This window comes from Sarcophilus harrisii, chromosome 1 (assembly GCF_902635505.1).
Source record: "Sarcophilus harrisii chromosome 1, mSarHar1.11, whole genome shotgun sequence".
In the NCBI taxonomy this organism is placed as follows: domain Eukaryota; kingdom Metazoa; phylum Chordata; class Mammalia; order Dasyuromorphia; family Dasyuridae; genus Sarcophilus; species Sarcophilus harrisii.
Window position 1 is genome coordinate 525,966,351 of NC_045426.1, and position 20,928 is coordinate 525,987,278.

Consider the following 20,928-nt stretch of genomic DNA (forward strand, 5'->3'; position numbering starts at 1 on the left):
CAACCTTTTTTTCCTTAACCCAGTAAAAGTAAATTCCTCGAGGGTCTCTGCTTGCTGAAAAGCCCATGACACCCAAACTCTGACCCTGAGGGATACAGAGCCAAAAATGGAAGAATTCCTGTCCTCAAGTAGCCTAAAACTTATTAAAGGTAAAACAATATGTACATATCCACATATACATATATGTGTTAAATACAAAATAAATACATGATAGTTTTGGAAAGCAGAGTACCAGCAATTGTGAGCTGGTAAGATCAAAGAATAGTTTCATATAGTAGGTGGATCTTTTAGGTGTATCTCAAATTGAATCTAAGGAAGTAAATTCATTTCCAGCTCTCTACTAGGAATTATCTCATACTGCTTAGTCTTGTAATTTTTTATGTGCTTGTCTTTTCCTTCAGAGAAATGAATAAATGACAGTATTTATTACATACTTACTAGGTCCAAAACACAACAATTGACTCTCAGAGAAGACTGTCAAATCACTTTATTTCCCAAAGCACCTGGCATAGTATTGTGCCTAATTAAATGCTCAAGCAAATTTAAAAAAAAATATACTTCATTTATTATGACATACATTTTTTAAAAATTTGAGTTGCAAATTCTCTCTTCCCACTCCCACATATTGAGAAGGAAAACAATATCAATTATGGATGTGAAGTCACATAAAACATTGCCTTATTAACTACATTGCAAAAAAAAAAAAAAGGAAAAAGGAAATGAAAAAAGTATGCTTCAATATGCATTCATAGTTTATTAGTTGTGAACAACATTTCTAATCATAAGTTCTATGGATTGTCTTGATCTAAATTTTTCACAGATGATCATCAATACAACATTGCTGTTACTGTTGTACAACTAATATTCTGGTTCCGCTCATTCCACTTTGTATCAGTTTATATGTCTTCCCATGTTTTTCTGAAATTATTCACCTCATCATTATTTATAGCACAAGAGTATTTTATCACAATCATATGCCACAACTTGTTCTGTCATTCCATAATTGATGGTTATCTATTCAGTTTCTAATTCTTTGCCACCACACACACACACACACACACACACACACACAAAACCCTGCTATTGTTACAATTCTTGTAAGGTGCTAAGTCAGTTATCTAATTTAGCATGGTACTTAACAATTCTCTAGCTCACTAAAGTATTTAGTACTCATTGGAGTTCTACAAGATTCACAAGTCAGAGAGGAGTGGAGAAGATTCACAAGTCAGACGCCCACAATCCCACTCTCAGAGGAGGAGTCAACCTTTGAGTTCACACCTCTAAAAGAGCATATATAAAAGGACAAGACAACTGAGAGCACTTGGGGAGATTGAGAAACCAGGATTCAGTTGGGCAGAACTGAGGAAGACAGAGAAGTGGTGGCAGCTGTCCTGTGGAGAACACTGAAACCAAGATCCAGAAGGACTCCAAAAAGCTAGCAGAGCTCTAAGTGAAGGAAAGAGAAAATAAAGTTTCTGGACTTTAACAGCTAGTTGTATTTGAGGTGATTATTACACAGAACTGAAACTAAGGCTGCCTCCAGAAGCCCCCCAAGAAACCTGCTCCCAAACATTATATTTAAGCGAAGAGAACATCATGCTATAAATGTTTTTTGTACCTACTAGTAGTATTCTCTTTCTTAAAAGTCACATGTTGAGTTTATTACACATTTAGAAGGGAAAAAAAATACCATACTGTTTTTCTGTTTTGCTTTGTATGTGAAAGTTATCATTTTATTTGGTGTTTAAATTTAGAATAAAATTTTTTTTAAAAAAAAGATGAGTCTGTCACACAGACTAGGGAAAGACTGATGGACAGTCTGTGTGCTCCACTGGTATACATGTAATGTCAAAAGGCCTAGAAGAATTCTCAACCTGGAATCTATGAACAGAATTATGTGTGTGTTTGTATTTACATATTTTCATCAGAGTCTCTGATTTAATCAGTTTAGAGCACTTCTGGTATAGAAAGTCTCAACAATGCAGAGTAGCAACTCATCTCTTTCAATATGACTCAGTCTTTGAATCTAAGAAGTTAAATGATTTCTCCATTTTCTCACACCCAATACATGTTACAGTCAAGCAATATTTTTTAATGAATCAATTCAGTTCAATAAACACTAATTAGGTGTGTCCAGTATTAAATATTAGAATAATTGGAATATTGAATAAAAAGTTTTTGCCCACATGAAGCTTATAGTCTAGTACCCATGGATGCATGGAAAGAATGTATGAAATCATCAAGCACTTATTAAGTTCCTAATATATATGAAACCCTGAGTTAGGACTATAAGGACAAAGCCCCCCAAACATCCTTGTCCTTAAGGAAGTTTACATGAGGGTACAAGGTTAGGTGGGAATTGGAGGAAGAACATAACACAAAATGCAAGGTAATTTCTACATGAGGTTTCAGAAAAGGCCTAATGTAGGTGTCTTTTGAAGTGAAAAAAAAAAACAAAACCTAGAATTCTAAAGAGTAATGAACTCCAGGGAACCTATGCAAACATATCAAGAGCTGAGGAGAATGAGAGATGGAACTGCTATATTAGTATAAAAGAACATCCTATGTATAAAGGAAGGAAGCAAGCATTTCACTAAACACTTACTATGTGCCAGACTCTATGTTAAGAACTTTATCTCACATGATCCTCAAAACCCTGAAAAATAAGTACCATTATTCCCATTTTATATTTGAGGAAACTGAGGCTAGATGATTTGTCCAGGGTCAAGCAGCTGGATTTGAATTCAGGTCTTCCTGACTCCAGTCCCATGCTCTATCTACTGTACCTCCAAAAAGCTAGCAGAGCTCTAAGTGAAGGAAAGAGAAAATAAAGTTTCTGGACTTTAACAGCTGGCTGTATTTGGGAATGGGAAGTGTGTGATGGGAAGTAATGTAATAAGTCTGGAAAGGCAAGCTTGAGTCAAAATGTGAAGGGCTTTAAATGAAAAATTAGAAGGATTTGGATCTTTGAAGTCATTCAGGGCTATGAGAGTTTTTTGAGTAAAAGAATATTAGTTTTGTGTTTTAGGAATATCACTTTGGCATTTTGGAAGAAGGGACTGGATAGTTGAGAAGTACAGAAACAATTTAGGAGGTTATTGGTTATCATAATAGCTCAGAACAGAAGTAATTATGGACCTGAAGAAGAGCAGGGACCATGTCATTTGAGAGAAGGGGACTGAGATGAGAGACTGAATCAAAGAGGGAGAAATGACAACACTTGACAAATGACTGGATATGGAGGCAGAGGGTGAGGAAGAGTAGAGTTAGGGATGACACAAATTGTGAACCTGAGGGTTTAGAAGGATAGTGGTGCTCTTTTTTTTATTATTATTAAAGTTTTTATTTTTCAAAACATTATGTGTGGACAATTCTTCAACATTAGCCCTTGCAAAACCTTGTGTTCCAAATTTTCCCCTCCTTCCCCCACACCCGACCCTAGATGGCATAGTCCAATATATGTTAAACATGGTAGAAATGTTAAATCCAATATATGCATACGTACTTATACAATTATCGAGCTGCACAAGAAAAATCAAATCAAACCAGTAAAAAAAAGAGAGAGAGAGAGATAAACAAAATAAAATTCTTTTTTTTTTTTTAATAATTATAACTTTTTATTGACAGAACCCATGCCATGGTAATGTTTTACAACATTATCCTTTGCACTCACTTCTGTTCCGATTTTTCTCCTCCCTCCCTCCTTCCACTCCCTCCCCCAGATGGCAAGCAGTCCTATACATGTTAAATGTCACAGTATATCCTAGATACAATATATGTGTGCAGAACCGATTATGTCTCTTGTTGCACAGGAAGAATTGGATTCAGAAGGTAAAAATAACCCAGGAAGAAAAACAAAAATGCAAACAGTTTACATTCATTCCCCAGTGTTATTTCTTTGGGTGGAGCTGCTTCTGTCCATCATTGATCAATTCTTTGTCAAAGAAATCCACTTCCATCAGAAAACATCCTCATACAGTATCGTTGTTGAAGTATATAATGATCTCTTGGTCCTACTCATTTCACTTAGCATCAGTTCATGTAAGTCTCTCCAAGCCTCTCTGTATTCATCCTGCTGGTCATTTCTTGCAGAACAATAATATTCCATAACATTCATATACCACAATTTACCCAACCACTCTCCAATTGATGGGCATCCATTCATTTTCCAGTTTCTAGCCACTACAAAAAGGGCTGCCACAAACATTTTGGCAAATACAGGTCCCTTTCCCTTCTTTAGTATCTCTTTGGGGTATAAGCCCAGTAGTAGCACTGCTGGATCAAAGGATATGCACAGTTTGATAACTTTTTGGGCATAATTCCAGAGAAGCAAAATAAAATTCAAACAAAAAAACAACAAAAAGAATGAAAATGCTATGTTGTGGTCCACACTCAGTTCCTACAGGCCTCTCTCTGGATGTATATGGCTTTCTTCATCACTGTACAATTGGAAATGGTTTGAATCATCTCATTGTTGAAGAGAGCTATGTCAGGATAGTGGTGCTCTTGACAGGAATAAGAAAGCTGCATAGGTGGCTACTATGTGTATATGTAGGGATTACCTTTTTAATTTTTAAAAATTAAATACTACAGTATTTTATTTTTCCCCCAATTACATGTCAAGACAATTTCTAGCATTCATTTTTACAAGATTTTGAGTTCTAACTTTTTCTTACTTCTTCCTTCCTCTCTTCTGAAAATGGTAGGCAGTCTTCTATAGTTTATATCCTGTAAAATATATTTCCATATAAGTCACACTGTGAAAAAAGAAACACATCAAAAGAAAAAAAAACCCACCAGAAAGTATAAGGTTGGTAAAAAGCTGATCATCACACAATGTTGTTTGATGCTGTGTACAATGTTTTCCTGGTTCTGCTCATTTTATATTGCATAGTTTGTTTAAGTCTTTCCAGGTTTTTCTGAAGTTTTCCCATTTATCATTAATTATTGTGCAATAGTGTTCTATTACATTATATAGCACAGATTGTTCAGCCAGTCCCCAATTGATGGGCATCTCCTCAATTTCCAATTCTTTCTCTCCATGAAAAGGGCTTCTATGAATATTTTTGTACTTGTAGATCCTAACCCCTTTTTAATGATCTCTTTGGGATACAGATGTAGTAGTGGTATTGCTGGATCAAATGATATGTACTTTGGTTTTCCACTGGGCAAAGTTACAGGTTGTTCTTCAGAATGGTTAGATCACTAACAATGTTTTAATGGGACTACTTTGTTTAATGAATTAAACATAAGTGAAAAGGAAGATTCCTACTAAGATATGGTGAGGGTTGCTTCAACCACTTGCAAGGAATGGAATGAAAATAGAATTCTTAATAGCAACAAAAACCCTAGAATTGTATTTTACCTTGTTTCTACCTAGCTCAAAGCCTCTTTTTTTCTAAGTAGTATTAATATTTACCTTTCATGAATAGCTGCTTTCTTATTTAAAAAAACAAACAAACAAACAAACAAAACTCCCAGAATATAATTCATCTACTTTGTGACAAAGCCAAATTACTTTCAGATTATACCCATTAGTTTTCAATTTATTTAATGTTATCCAAATGTTCAGTTTCTATCATGTATTGTAACTGTACCCTAGGGCCATCCTCTCCCACTCCCCCATTTCCAACTTTGCTCATATAAGTTTTAGATTTCCTAGGAAATAAATTAAATACTGACAGTTTTTAGGCTTGTATTTGATACATTTTGAGTCTAAGTGGGCGGTTCTTTTTACCTTTTAGTGCCTAAGAGAACTGGCTAATTCCATAAATTACAGATATATTCAAGAGGCAATTTTTTCACTAGGTTGTTCTCAAACTATTGGAATCACAAATCCCAATAAATTAGGTTAAATTATATAACTGGACCTTTGATTAGCACTTATGAAAATAAAACTATTTAAAGTTGTTTTCTGTAACTCAGTGTGGTCTATGCTATCTGTGGCTTTCATTACACATTATACGCACAGCAAAGTTCAGCACATAGTTAGATCTAAACCAAGAGTAAATAATGTACCCTGATGAGATGACATTTAGAATAGTGTGTTCAATTCTGGGTACTGCAGGAATCTGTTCAGAGAAAAGTAATCAGAATGGCAGGAGGGGTGGAAATCATTCCCAGTGAGGACTGCTTGATAGAATTAGAGATGTTTAATCTGGAGAAGACTAAGGGGACAAATGGTGGCCATCTTCCAGAATGTAAAGGGATAATCTCTGGAAGAAAGGATTGCCTTAAATTGTTTGGTCCTAAAGGGCAGAATAAAGAATAATGGGTTAAAAAAAAAATCAAGTTTTCTCTATATAAAGGAAATAAAAAACCTTAATAATTAGAGCTAAAAGTAGAATAAGCTGCCTCATGAAGTAGTGAGTTTCAGACACCGTGAGAGCTTCAAATAAAGTCTGGATGAGCACTTACCTGTGAAGTATATTGGTTAGGGGCCTCTTGGTCTCTGAGATCCCTTTCATCTTTCCACATCTGTTTTTCTTCCATTTTTTTTCCCCTCTTCCCTGTTCATTTACTCTCTGAGAATGGAACTTGTATATAGAATAGAATTTCATATTCCTCAAGAAGATGGTTGTTTTTCTAAGGAAGAAAGATAACTCTCCCCCATAAAAAGAGTGACTGAAGATCTTTTTCTTTTTGGAAAATAAACTCCGGAGGGTGGAGATGGTGCAGGGTGTGTCCTGGAAGCACAGTTAGGGCTTCCCAAGGAGAGTAATGCAAAGACAGGAAGATGGGAGGACTTCCAAGGCAAAATGAAGAGTTCCTTATTTGCAGCATGATGTGGGAGAAAAGGGCTGGCAGGTGTAATCACTATAATTTCTTAACCGCTATGATAAGTAAATATACACTTCAGAGCTATTTTAGTTTGGGTAGAATTGAGGAGGAAAATTTTGTCATTGTGTGGAAAACAATTTGATTTTTTTTTTTTTTTTTTTTTTTGTTTTCTAGTGAAATTCCCTATTCAGAATAAAAAAAGATGTCAGAGAAAGTGTGCCTTTGATTATAATGGAAAATATGAAGTTCTAAATCATCTCACCTCCCACATTGAAATTCTCCAAGACAGGACTCAAAAGGAATTCAGTTTTAAAATTCTAGTGTGGGTGGATAAGTGTTCATAGCATATTCTTACTGTTATTGTAGATAGGAATTTAAATGTAATGACAGAAATTGTTAACTTCAAGGAAATAAGAGCTTGAAGTGACACTCTTAAAATAGGTTAGTCACCAAATATGACTTAGTACTTCCTTTATAATATTCTAAAGTATTATAATATAATGAGGAATGTCATTTAGAGTTTTTATTTACTAATTGTTCAACGAAAAGCGTGCTGAAATAACTGTACGGACATGTATACATATCTTGTATTTAATATATACTTTAACATATTTAACATGTATTGGTCAACCTGCCATCTGGGGGAGGGGGTAGGGAGGAGGGAAAAAATTGGAACAAAAGGTTTTTCAATGGTCAATACCATGCATATATTTTGTAAATATAAAGCTATTAAAAAAAAAAAAAAAAAAGAAAAGAAAAGAGTGCTGGACCCAGACACAGAAGCAATTTGGGTTTGAATTCTGCCTCTAATTTAAGCAATGAAGATTGAGAATGAGACAGAAGAATAAAAGAGCAATGTTACCAAAATGCAGAAAGAAGGTGGTCAGCAATGCCACATGTTGCAGACAAGTCAAGAATTGTAGAGAGCCAGAACTCGGGAGAAGTATACTTGAAATAAGATGTTAACTCAGTGGAACTGATGAGATAGTGGTTCTCTAGGATACATATACTTAGTACTTAGCATGGTGATGTAATGGTTCTCTAAGTTCACACATAATCAATATGCTGTAATGATGTAATTACAATAAGGTATATAAGGGTTAAGAAGGCCTGGAAGATAGACATTCTATCCTTGACCATCCTCGTGGTGGCTCTCCTGCCTCCTTCACTAAGGGGGAGACTGATCGAGACTGGCAGACTGGTGGAAGACACTGGGTCAGACTATGACAGACAGACTGTGTAAGAGACGGTAAAAACTTTGGACTCTATTCTTGTATCTTCTTGTGGTGGCTATCCTGCGGAGACCAAGGCCCTTCCAGAAAGCTAGTCCTAACATTACAAAGAATGATGATGATTGAGAAAAGGTTATCAAATTTGGCAATTAAGAGATCACTGATAACTCTGGAGAAAGCAATTTCAGTTAAGTGATTACCTGTTAAGTCATTTGAAAGGGGCTGAGAAGTGAAAAAATAGGAGGCAAGTACAGATAGCTTTTTCTATAGGTTTGCCAATGAAAGGGAAAAAAAGGACATACAACAGGAATTTGAAGGAATAGTAGGGTCTGAGGGTTTAAAGACTGACAGAGACTTGGGTGGTTTATAGGTAGTAAGGAAGAAACTAGTAAATGAGACATTAAAAATTAGAGTAGATTATTTGGGGTACAATCTGGGGAGATGATAGAATCAAGTGAAAATGTAAAGGAACTGTCTTGATACTTATCTTTTCACCTAAATAAGTATGGCTTGTTACAATTTGATTAGCTACATTCATAGAATCATCAAGTCATTATAAATCATAGACAGGGCTGGAAGGGACCCTTAGAGGCCATTTAGTCCAAACCCTTTATTTCACAAGAGAAAAATGAATCACAATGAGAATACTATGAGGGTAGATTTACTTTTTTACTCATGGATTGAAAAGTGGGGGCATTAGGCTGCTTTTTTGAAGTCTTTCTTGTCAGAGAGCTAACAGTTCTTACTTAGGCTTGATAATGACCTCCTGTTTGTCTAGTATATGCTTAGTCATCTTCTTCCCAACTAGAGTTCTTCCTTCTTGCTAATATTCATACTCAGGGTCTTCCCCTGCCTGATGTCACTATCATCAACAAACATTTAAGTGCCTACTAAAGCTAGGACTATGAAAAGAAAAACAGTCCCAGTCTTCAAGGAGTTTATAATTTAATGGAAGACAATATACAAAAAAGAAAAGGGGTAGAATGAGGAGGGGAGAAAAGGAAGTCAAAGATGTTTTAGAATAACAGCTTAGAATGTTATGGTCTCACATTCAATCTTCTAAAATAGTTAACAGAATTTAAGTAGATAAGCAAGATTCTCATAGTCCCAAGAAAGTAGCTTTTGTGGCTAAAGGAAGCTTGAAATCACTGAAACATGTTACAGTTTCCCAAATGTGACCCAGCTAAACATCCTCCTCAGAATAAAGGAATTCTTTCAATTTTTGACTAAAAGACCTTGGAGTATGATAAGGTCCCAGAACTTGTGTACTGTTTTGGGGGAAAACACTGAAAAGCATCTATAGGCATGAGTTTTATAAATTGTAAAGGGAAACAGGAAGTCGTCAATAATTTTATTATGTGTTGGTAGAGGGGAGTAGATATTTGGGATAAGCAACCAGATAACAAATTGTTTGCTTCTTTTGGTTATAAAAGATATTAATCTAGCTACAATTATTTATAAACCAGTTTTTCCACATTATATAAATAAAATTTCCTAAACCAAAGTTTGTGTAAGTTGGATTCCTTTAAAAATCACTCATAATTATAGAAGTTTTGAGTTATATGTTTTGGAATATTTCCAAGTTAGTATCCTCTTGACTATGCAGCTTTAGTTGCTAGGAGGTTCATCATTATCAGGAGATATAACCTCCTGGGGGAATCTCTAGGACAGGGGATACAAATTATATTATTCCTGCACTAATATTTTACCTCTTTGATGTACTGTCATGGGGTAAATGTATACATTATAAACTGGGGTACATAATTCTTTCAAAACAATAATGTCTTATATGTTCACTTTATACTTTAAGAGAGGTCTTTCAAATACATTTTTGAAAAATACTCTAAGTTGGGGCAGCTATTATTCTTCCTTATTTGCAGAAAAGAAAACAGATTCAGGGACAATAAGTGATTTGTCTTAGGTCAAATAAAGTGGCAGATATGAAATCAGAACTCAAGTTTTCTGGATGAGAACTAATTTTATGCTCTTGCCAAATGAACTCTGCTGGTTTTTAGGTTAATTTAATAACAAGATTTTGCATGCTACTCTTGTGGAAAAGATGAAGAAAGGTAGGTTAGAGATGATAGTACAATTAGATAGGTTCAACTATTTGAAAGATTAGAATCAAAGACTAATCATTAATGGTTTATGTCAAATGGGCAACAGGTCTCCAGTAGAGCTCCTCAGAGATCTGTTCTTGACCCTGTGCTTTTCAATATATTTTTTCAATATATTGAAATATATCAGGCTATTATTCATAGCCTGATAAAGGCCTATTTTTTTCAAATGACATAAGGCCAGGAGAGATAGCTAATAGAATTGAGGACAGAGTCAGCATACAAGAAAACCTTGATAGACTACAGCTTTGGAAAAAATCTATTAAGATGAAATTTAATAAAGATAAATATGAAGTTCAAAAACTCAGATGTAACTATGCAAGAACAAGAAGGGGAGTAATGTTTAGATAGCAATTGTGTGGAAAAAGATCTAGGAATCTAGACCCTCTGACCAAGTTGTCTAGCCCCAGAGGCATTTGCAATGCTAGAACATTGAAGGCTCAAGATCTTTTCCATCTCCAGTCCATTCTTCTTCATTGAATACAAGGCCCTTTTCTTCCATCTCAATTTGTTCCTTCTTTCAATGAGAAGGGCTTCCAGGGATCTGGCTTACATCTGATACCTATTAGAAAGTTGAATCTCAAGTCAGGATCTCAAACAGTCTAATCTTGTGTCCCTCTCAACAGATCTATTTCTCCAATACTGATGGACTTGTTACTTAATAGTTAGCATACTCCTACCTCCTTATACTCAGTTCATGTCATGATTTTGAACCACCAGATGAACAAGCACCTTCTTCTATACTTCTCTTCTATATTTCTATATCTTCTCTCCTATCCACCTCAAACCTACCCACTTAATGATTGTTGGGGATCTTTCTTCCCCTTCCATTGTGCTGTCTGGAACATCTGCTTCATAGTAAAGACTTTCTTTCATCTTAAACCTTTTTTTTTTTTTTCATTCCTTCCATCTTCCAGTTTTAGCTTAAATATGGCCCCTCCTAATAATTAAATAAGATATTTTTAAAGTGCTTCAGTGCAGTGTCTGGCCCATAGCAGGTACCTGTAATGTAACTTCTTTGCCCCTGACAATATTCTTTCCCTATGCCTTAAGACCTCTAACCGTTTTTCATCCTTATCGTAACCTGGATTTTTTCCTACCCATCTTTTCTTTGCCAGACCCAGGATATATCCCTGCACTGGATATACTCTCGGCTGTTCCCTATCTCAGCCCTGTAGTAAATAAAATAACTATATCATCCTCTGCTATCAAATCCCCTCTCCATCTTGTCCTATCACCAATAATGCTTTACCATAACTCTGGATTACACTCACCTTCCCTCTGAACAAAACTTGGAGAAATCCAATGTAAATTTATATAAATTCAGTTAAAGCCTCTCTACAGCAAGGCAATTATTTTAGTCATTCCTAATCAATTTGCTGTCATGTCTACAATGTCTGTTTCAAGCTTCATTTCTTCTCAGTCCTCCAAATCCATTGCTTCTCTCCTCTTTCAAGTCAGAACCTCAATTCATACTTCATCCCCCTAAAAAAAAAATTGCTGAAAATGATATCTTTGATCTCTGTATCTCATCTCACTCAGACATGCTCTTCTACTATTATATTCATTCCAGTCTCAGGTAGAGGCAGCCTTTCTCATGTTCAAAGCCAATCAAGGCCAACTCTTCTATAAAGTACCCTTAATCCCATCCCTTCCTGACTTCTTCAACAAATTACCTTGTTTATACTCCCCTCATCTTAAATCTCTCCTTATATACTGGTTATGTCTCTGTTATCTACACTTAAGAACTTGTTTGTCTTATCATTAAATCCTCACTTGATTTTATCATTCTTATTATCATCCTAATTCTCTTTTTTCCTTGAGAAAGCCATCTATATACTCCATGCCCCCATTTATTTCTCTTTTATTTAAAAAACAAACAAACTAAGAAAACCTCTTGGAAATTGGCTTCTTCTTTCTTCATTCAAGTGAAAGTGATGAGATACGAGAATTGAGGGTTAGAGCAATGGGATCTCCTTGGCCAGCTGCACAGGTTTCTCAAAAGAATTCGCAAATGCCAGTAAATATAGACACGAGGTTTGTGGCAAAGAAGGGATTTATTTGCACTAAGAAGACAGCTTGCTGAGAAGACAGTTTTCTTAGTGGGCAGGATCCTGTTAAGACTTCTGCAAAGATGGGTTGACAAACTCTGTTATTTCTGGCCAGTGGAGCTGGGAAACAGTTTGAGCCACTCAATAGAGGATATTGATTGTGCCCCAGGCCAAGATTTCCAGTTGAAGGAGATTACTTATCTTGGGAAGGGTGTTATCTGGGAAAGGTGTGCCCCTCCCAGGGTTTGAGACTAGGAACACCCTTCCCCCAAAGAGTCCTTTCCAACCCTTCTCCCCACAAAGATTAAAGGGGAAATAATTCACCTCAGGGCCCTCCCAAAGGTTAGAGGGAGCACAATTTACATTAAAAACAACCTAATGTTTGCAAAATAGATTTTTATATAAATTTTTTTCTTACATTGATCCTTAGGGTAGCTAAGTGGACATTGTGTGAGAATTCAGGAACTCATATTTTTGAGTTCAATTCTAGCCTCAGAAACTTATAAATTGTGTATTCCTGGCCAAGTCTCTTAACCCTATTTGCCTCAGTTTCCTCATCTGTAAAATGAACTGGAGAAGGAAATGGCAAACCACTCCAGTATCTTTGCCAAGAAAACCCCAATTAGGGTCATGAAGAATTACACAGGACTGAAAAACACTGAACAATTGAGAAGGGTACTGACAAGGCAGACTGTGTGTAGGAAAGGTCAATAAGTACAATGAAGATCCTTGAATCCAAATCACTAGATGAACTAAAGGAAGTAGGAATATTTAACCTGAAAGCGAGAAAAAAAAACTAAGAAGATACAGAAAAACTATTTCAAAATATTTGAAAAACTATTTGGTATTTTGTTTGTCCTCAGGGAGATGATATTCTTATGATAGCAACAAAACATTTAGGATGGCCAAGGAGTGGCACTTTGATTTGCAAAATCAAAGGAATGGGGAGAGGAATCTGGAAAGATGGCAGACATAGGTCAGAAAATTTGACAGAACATAGTCTCATAGTAGCAGAAGTAAACATTGGTGTGGATCTATCCTCTTCCCTTGTCATGAAAAAGCCCAACCAGCTATTATTAGATATAATCAATTTCTATTCTATCCTGTTTATATAGAGTGATTGTGAGGAAGGAATTCTTTATCATCTTCTGTAATGCCAGAGATTAGAGAGATTAGAGAGTATTTAATATTTATTTGAAAGGGAGAGATTTACTGGGACCAAATAGATCCATGGCTTAGTCCTAGGGCTGAATGATATTATTATTTTCAAGAATCCAGCAAACAAGTTCTCAATGATATATATATACACATGGCTTACATACAGGGGGTAGACAGAGGCAGGGGCGGAGTCAGAGTGCTAAGAGTGGGAATGGAACTTTGACAGAATGGGAGGCGGCACCGGAGATGGGGATGACATAATGGGAGGGAGGCACCCCAGAGATGGGGAGAGGCATCTTGATAAGACAGTATCTGATATTCTGATAGATTGAGATGGGGAGAGACATTCAGATATTCTAAAATATAAAATCTTTTATCCTTATCAAATATTCTGATGATTAAGAGGGAAGGGTAGTTTTGCAGGATTGAGCAGAACAATTAGAAGCTGAGGCAGAACAATTCAGGGAAACCGAGGCAGGACAATTTAGGGAAACTGAGTCAGGATAATAAAAGAGTACTGTGGCACAACACCTCTATGGTCCATCCCCTATCCTCTGGATATCTTTTTTTTTTTTTTTAATTGAAGCTTTTTATTTTATGCAAGGATAATTTTTCACTACTGACCTTTGTATAACCTTGTGTTTCAATTTCCCTCCCTTCTTTCCACCCTCTCCCTTAGATGACAAGTTAATCATAGTAACATATATATATGCATATATATATATATGTTTATACATATTTATACAATTATCTTTCTGCACAAGAAAAATCAGATCAACGAGAAAAAAAAATTGAAATAGAAAATAAAATTCAAAGAAACAGCAACAAGAGAAGTAAAAATGCTATGTTGTGATCCACACTCAGTTCTCTATGGTTGTAGATGGCTTTCATTGGATCTGGCCTGAATTGTATCATTGTCGAAAAGAGCCATGTCCATTAAAAGCAAACATCGTATAGTTTTGCTGTTACTATGTACAATGATCTCCTGGTTCTGCTCATTTCACTTAGTATCAGTTCATGTAAGTCTTTCCAGGCCTCTCTAAAATTATCCTACTGATTGTTTCTTCTTCTTTTTTTTTTTTAAATAACTTTTTATTGACAGATGATTGCTTCTTATAGAAAAATAATATTACATAACATTCATATATCATAATTTATTCAGCCATTCTCCAATTGATGGGCATCCACTCAGTTTCCAGTTTCTTGCCACTACAAACAGGGCTCCCACAAACATTTTTACACATGTTGGTCCCTTTCCCTCCTTTAAAATCTCTTTGGGATACAAGCGCAATAGAAACACTGCTGGATCAAAGGGTATACACAGTTTGATAGCCCTTTGGGCATAGTTTCAAATTGTTCTCCAGAATAGTTGAATCAGTTCACAACTCCATCAACAATGTATTAGTGTCTCAGTTTTCCCATCATTATCTTTTCCTTTCATCTTAGCCATTCTAAGAGGTGTGCTGTGGTATCTGAGAGTTGTCTCAATTTGCATTTCTCTGATCAATAATGATTTGGAGCACCTTTTCATATGACTAGAAATGGTTTCAATTTCTTCATCTGAAAATTGCCTATTTATATCCTTTGATCATTTATCAGTTGGAGAATGCCTTGAATTCTTATTAATTTAAGTCAATTCTCTATATATTTTAGCAGCTATTACACTGTAGGACTTCAGGTCTTGGAAAACTATATTCTATAAAGCAAAAGAGCTGGGGTTATAACCACAGGTAATTTAACCAACAAAGTTAAGTATAATCCTGAATGAGAAAAAAAAAGGATTTTTAATAAAATGAAAGACCCTAGTTTTTGTGTTAAAAACCCTAAAACTTAAGGGGAAATTTTGATATATAACTACTAGGAAAAATATAAGGCAAAAAATAAAAACTAATTATAGAGATCTTAATAAAGTTAAATTGCTTACTACATATATGTGAAAATATATTCTTATCATGGTCATTATTTGGGCAGTTTGGAAAAAAAAAAAAGGCTTGGACCAAACTGATTATGATGGAGTGATTCTAAAAAAATAAAATTGTAGGGAGAGAAAAAAGGAGTAATCATCTCATACAAATGAGGCATACCAAAAAAAAATTGATACAGAAGAAGCTAGTAGAGGAAAAGAATGAATAATTCTGGAATCTTGATCTTACTGGGACTTCAGGAATATGTCTATGTATGTGTAATCTAAAAGGGTATAAAAATCTAAATTCAGAAAGAAATAAGAAGATAAGTTGTTAAGGGAGGGACTTTTAGAGGTACTGATAGTCAAGGAATAGAAGGGCAAGGTAATAGGTATAAGGAAAGCAGAGGAATAAGGAGAAATAGATTAAACAGGTTGAGAAGGATAGGGAAGAAAAAATAGGGAAGAAAATACGCAAGTAATTTTAGCTTAGAATATGAATGGCACAAAATTACCCATTAAACTGAAATGGATAGCAGATGAAAAATTTTAATTTGACTATATGTTCCTTTCAGGAAACATTATAAAAATGAGAGATACATAAAAAGATAAAATAAAGGACAGAAGTAAAATGTATTATATAAAAAAGCATAGTAATCATGATCTCTGACAAAATTAAAATTAAAATAGATTTAATCAGAAGAGGAAAATACAGAAACTATACTGTGTATCAGCAATATTATTCAGTATTGTTTTAGACCATTTAAAATATCAAGCAGGATAAAATAACTAAATGTACCACTGCCAAAACAGACAAGGAACATTTTGAACATAAACATAAAACACTTTTTATACAATAAATTAAGATTTAAATAAATGAAATATTTATTATTCATGAGCAAATAAAGCAATATAATTTTAAAAATGACAATTTTACCTAATCAATCTATTTATTTATTCAATGTCATCACCATTAAATTACTCAAAAAATATTATTTTACTGAGTTAGAAAAAGTAATAACAAAGTTCATTTGGAAGAGCAAAAGATCAGCAACTTCAAAGAAACCAGGACAAAAAAATAGATTCAGCAGTATCAGATATTAAACTATATTACAAAAAGAGCATTGTTGACCTATAAAAAGAGATAATTTTAATTATTTTAAATTAAAATCTTCTTGTAGAAATAAAATCTATGTAGCCCAAGAATAGAAGCAATACAAAAAATTGGGGGGAAAAAACTTTCATAGGCAATTTTTTCAGATAGGATATGATTGAGAAGGAATACGTCTGTAGTGTGGGAAATTATGAGCTGGTTGATTTAGAAAACCATGGAAAGACCTATGAAGAAAGATGCTCTCCATCTTCAGAGAAACAATTGGCAGGTGAAAATAAACAGTTTGGTATTACACACACACAGACACAGACACACACACACACACACATATGAATGTATACATGTATATGTTACAGATATCTATGTATACGTACATCCAGGTTTAATTGTAGTCTTCTTTAGGGTGGGGGAGGAAGAGAGGGGAAATAATAGAATAAAAAGTGCACAACACAGAACTAAAGAAAACCAACAAGGAAGAAAAGTAAAGCTTGGCAGTTTTGAAAACAATATGTAGTATTTATTATATTGATTTTCTTGAAATGGAAATTTATTGTTTTATTCCAAATCCTATCTCATGGTTTGCTGTATATATTTTGCATTTTTTTTTTTTTTTAAAGAAAATTAAAGGGAGGGTAAGTAGTAGGTTCAAGTGGAATAAACTGACACACTTGTCCAGGAACAACTGGAAGAGTTTATTTGATTATGGTTTTAGTGCTGTAGGAGGTGATCTTCTTGTTTGTATATGCATCCCCAGTACTTAGCATAGTATTTGGTACAAAGTAAGAAAGTGATAAATTTATCTGTCTATCTACCCATCCTACCAAACAACTAAAGGGCTGTGAGAGAAGTCATTATTGACTTATACTTCCACTTATTTAAAAAAAAAATTACATTCTTATGCTCAAATGTTTACATCATACTCTGATCAATCACAAATTTTACTACTAGGACCGCACTTGAAGGACCACACTTTCTACTTTGGTAGCTAAGTGGATAAAGTGCTGGGCCTAGAGATAGGAAAATATTTTCCTGAATTCAAATCTGGCCTCAGACACTTACTAGCTAGGTGATTGAGCAAGTCACTTAACCTCCGTTTAATTCAGTTTCTTCATCTGTACAATGAGTTAAAGGAAATGGCAAAGCATTCCAGTATCTTTGCCAAGAACCGGACTGGAAGATATAAAAACAATTGATAGCCACAAAGCTTTACTCTAATGTAAATGCTTTCATGAACCCATCTTTTTTTTCTCTTACAACTGAGTAAAAAATCAAAACTTCTGTTTGCAACCTTAGATGACTGGAAGAAAAGTGGTTGTGTACATCTTAGACTATAAGCTCCTTGTAAGAAGGGATTGTATCATTTAGTATATTTGTATCTCACTGCTTATATAGAAATATATAGAAGAAAGTACTTAATAAATATTTGATTGATCAATGTGAGACTGGTGCTTACGAGAAGCTAGGGAAGAACATATAAATCTAAAAGCCATGATGGCAATAGAACCTGAGAAAGCTGAAAGAATTAGTGAGAGAGCAGAGGGTGAAAAAAAGAGAGAGATAAATACACTTACAGTGAGTATGACATATGATGGATCATTAATGGAAATAAGGAATGGAGAGGTCTTTGACCCTTAAAAACAGGGAGTGGCCAGAGAAAACCTGAATTTTAGAGTCCAAGTTAGAGGCAGACTGGGAGGAGCACTCACAGGATTATTTTACCTTTAAATGGGCCTTTTGCTTTTAGGTCTTTTGCTATTTTCTCCTACAAAAGTCTTCCTATATAGTAATTTCCTCCTCCCAATCCCATCCCCAATTACCTAATAGGACCTTAATTTATTTTTTAGGGTTAGCTTGCCATTGGAATAATCCCCAGTTAAATTTTAGGAATTTACTTCACCAATGGTAAACCCTGCTAAACTTTTTAAAGGAATTTAGCTTGCCTCAGGTTCATTAGGTACTTTCCACACAGCTAGGGAAGTCTTTCCACTTATTAAAATCCCATCTGGATTTAGCCTGCTATTGGCAGCAAAATAAAATCTTTGCCTCTTGATTTGGAGATGTTCTAAATTTAAAAATTCTTTTCAGAAAACCCACAACAAAGGCCCCAAATCCCACTATACTTTTGAGGTCCTATTACCAGCCCTTCCCCCCAAATATATGGTGGCCAAACCTCATCAGTTATATTGAGAACCATGAAAGCAGTGTTATGGGAATGAAGAGAAGAGGGAAAGAGTGATGAAGTACTAGAGATATCTTGAAGTATGAAGTTGAGGCCAATAATAGATATTCTAACTTTGGAGACAGCAGTTTTATTTGAATATCAGATTTCAGAGTGTAGAGAGCTGTGCAGAAGTAGGAGTTATAAAGGTATCAAGTATAGACAGATGGAGGTTTTTCAAGAAGTTTGTTTAGTCAAGGACTAAAGTTAGTAGGGATGATGAGATCTACTGGATTTTTTTTATCGGGATAACAGACCTGGGTATATTTAAATATTATTTCATGTATTTAAATATGTTAATAAAATGCATGTGTATTTATCTCAGTAAAATGAGGAATCTACTAAATCCCAAGGCAACAACATTCCATATTTGTCACTAGTCAAGGAGAAAAAGTCTTGGCTAATGCAGAATATAGAATTTTTTATGGAACAAAAGGTACTTTTCAAAATTATACAAAGTTGGAGGTAGCGCAGTGATGAAGTACATGGGGCAATGACCTGGAATCAGGAAGACTTGAATTTTAACCCAGTCTGATTTAGAATCACACTAAATATGTGAGCTTGGGCAAGTCACTTAACCTATTTGGTTTAAAAATTGGTAAAATGGAAGAAAAGGAACAGTTGTGAGGAAAAATGAATTTTGTATAGACTGCTTTATAGATCTGTTATATAAATGCTCATTATTATTTTCCAGACAGGTGTCTGAATTGGTTCATTTTAACAAAAGACATGTTATAAAAGGTGGTTGGGTTTTTGAACTAGCCCATAAATATATAGTGTATTTATTTTGTAACATAAATGAAACATAGAACTAATAACATTAATTAGTTTGAGTTGTGGGAATTCAGAGGAGGAAGGGACAAATAAATTTTGGAAGAAAGAAGAGGAACAAAAGTGCTTATCCTTTACTGGAGTAGGGTTCAGCAGTAAACTAAAATTTTTCAGGACAAATATGATCTTCATATCCTTTTAACATTTCTTTCATTTTTCTTAATTGTTGCCATAGATATTTTCATTTTTAAAAGGGGGTGACTAAATAAAACAAAATGAGAAATAGGGCAGTGTAACATATCAATGTAAAAAAATCCAAGGTCATATAGGAGAGGATTTGGGGTGTGTGTGTGTGTGTGTGTGTGTGTGTGTTATTTCCCAGAAGTATGGCTGGTTTTACCAAGCAGATTGCTCCTGAAATCAGCTTCTCTAAATATTCTATAGTTACCTAACCTTTCACATTCTCTAAACTCTAAATCTTTTTAAAGATGAAGTTTTTTGGCAGTGGCAATATGGAATCTGAGGCAGGGGAAACCTACAAATAAGCATCAATTTAAACTTGCGGATTGCCTTCATATCCTTTCTATGATTTTGTAATGAACAATATCTGATCAATGAAGGGATAAATATGGCATTTAGTTGCTAGAGGCCAACTAAACTTTTGTATGAAAATGAATGACTGAAATTCCACATAATTACAATTGTAACTATAATGAATATTTGAGGAATTTCTATAAAAATCATTGACTTGTAGAACTATGGCTCATTTCTATTTTTGATTGGAAAAAATTAGGTATATATCCTCTATTGGAAGTGATGAGAAAAATGTTTAGATTGTAAACATTTTAAATTTGTTGTGAGCCTTGATTTTCAGAAAACTTGGTGAGAATGTCAATATTATATATGGAAAATTTACACATTGTTCCCCAATGACTGAATCATCTGGTTATAAATCAATTTCCAGTATAAAAACTTGTAGTTACCACCTTCCTCAATAATTTTCTAATTCAACCAAAAAACACATATGTGTACCAAAAATATTTCTACATAGGTTAGAGGCTTTCCTTCCTGCTCTATATATTTTATAATAAAAAAAATCCTTCAGTAATAGAAATATTCTGAAACCATTAAAATGATTTGGGGACTTATTTCTACTACAATCATGAAAATTTTATAGCTGTTACTTCAAAGGCTAATTAGAAACTTTCTCAGTTTAGTGATTAGGATACTTAAGTTTCTAGAGGATATTATATACAGGGAATCAGTATGGTATAGTGAAATATCACTTTCTTTGGGAGCAGCTGGATCTGGTTATAATATTAATGTGGCCTTAAAAAAGTAACTTTACCTTCTGGTGAAGAGTATTTTCATCTTTAAAGTTAAGATTTGGACTAGGAGATCTCTAAAATTCCTTCTAATTCTAAATTCTAGAGTATTTTTACACGAGCAGGGTCATGTCGAAAATTTAAAAAGAATCCCTATTACAAATCGATAGTTTTCCTAATATATGGCAAAACCAGAAAATGAATTCGATTCCCTTGTTGAAAAGTGGAAGAGGAAATATTAAATTAATCTCCATAGAGG